Below are 1,845 nucleotides of genomic sequence, written 5' to 3'. Positions count from 1 at the left end.
TCCAAATGAACAACTTTGCTAATTGGTCTTTCTCGTTTTAAATGTAGTGGTTGTGAATGCAAATGCTCCAGTGGGTAAGTCGGCAATGAAATGAGCAACGAGGCAGGATGTAAAATGCTACAAACCTATGGTGCATGCTGCCAGGGTAGGTGTCGGATCTATTGAGTATAGAGTACAAATGTCTTAACCCAATAATTAACTAAATGAGGTGAGGGGTATATTAACCAGTACGATGTAAGCATTCCAAATTGCATATGAAATCAGCACACTGTATCCTGTAAATGCATTAATGCACACATGATCTATCTCTTTATGATTTAATCAAAAAAATAAAAAATAGAAAATAAAATGCTACAAAGTGGTGAGAACTATGGAAAAACCACCAGGAATGCCTTCTCCACAGGGAGCAGCAGAGCCTGGGCTCAGTTTACTGAAAGTTGGCCCAGCAGTGTCAGGTCTTCTGCTTTTTAAAAGAAGATAGAGATCTATATTGTATAGTATTTTATATAAAATTATTTAATTCTGATTTTTTCATTTCTTTATCTTTCAAACTGACAAAAATTGCGTGTATTTATGGCATCCAGCAGGACATCTTAAAATAAATATTTGTTGTGGAATGTCTAACCAAGCCACTGAACACATGCGTTACCTCATACACTTTTGGGGTGTGGTAAGAACACTTAAAATCAACTTTCAAGTACATGACACCTTGCTATTACCTATAGTCACCATGATCTACACTGCCTGTAGATCTCTTGAAGTTATTTTTCCCATCTAAATAAAATTTTGTATTTTTGGACTGTCATTTCTCCATTTCTCTCTTCTCCTGTACCCCTGGGTTACCCCCGGGGCACGGTAACCACTATCTGCTTCTATGAGTTTGAGGTTTTCAGATTCTACCTCTAAGTGGGAGTGCAGGGCACTTGTCTTCCTGTGTCCAGCTTATTTCGCTGCTGAGAGGGAATGTCCTCTAGGTTATGTGTGCTGTCCCAAATGATTGAATTGCCTTCCTTTTTAAGGCTCAGTAGTATTCCTTTGTGTATATACACCACATCTTTTTATTCATTCGTACATTGATAAAGACTTAGGTTGAGGGTGGCGCCTGTGGTTCAAAAGTGTAGGGCGCCGGCCCCATATGCTGGAGGTGGTGGGTTCAAACCCCACCCTGGCCAAAAAAAAAAAAGTCTTAGGTTCATTCCATATCTTGGCTATTGTGAATAATGCTGCAATAATACAGCATTTCTCTTTGACATACTGATTTCATTTCCTCTGGATCTATACCCTGTGGTGGGATTGCTAGATCACAATTTTAATTTTTGTGAGGAACTTCTATGCTATTTTTCATAATGACTGTATTAATTTGCATTCCACCAATGAAATCATCTGATTTTTAAAAGTTGGGAGTTAGTTCCATTTTTAGGATGATGGTGTGGCCCAGCCTCTGAAGCCTGTGCTACAGATGTGGGTTCCTGTGTATGGACAGCTCTGATGTGAGTCTGCAGACATTCCAATGGCTAAACCATAGCCACAGTGTAGACTGCAGTTCCTTCTAGTTCTAGGTAGGCCTGAGGTCCAGGGCCTTTGTATAGAGTGGGCGCTAGAGTACCATGTGCTGAAGCAAGTTGGAACACTGGTCAACTGCCCATTGTAGACAATAGTCAGAGTTATAGCTGCTTTAGTTGTAGGAACCTATATTAACCTGTCTCTCTCTCTCTCTCTTTTTGTTTTTTCCAGACAGAGAGTCCCACTTTGTCCCCTTGGATAGAATTCCATGGCATCACAGCTCACTGCAACCTCAAACTTTTGGGCTCAAGCAATCCTCTTGCCTCAGCCTCCCGAGTAGCT

This window comes from Otolemur garnettii, unplaced genomic scaffold (genome assembly GCF_000181295.1).
Source record: "Otolemur garnettii isolate 467f Iridium unplaced genomic scaffold, OtoGar3 scaffold00013, whole genome shotgun sequence".
Taxonomy (NCBI): Eukaryota; Metazoa; Chordata; class Mammalia; order Primates; family Galagidae; genus Otolemur; species Otolemur garnettii.
The sequence above is the reverse complement of the archived record's forward strand: the minus strand, read 5'-3'. Positions refer to the sequence as shown.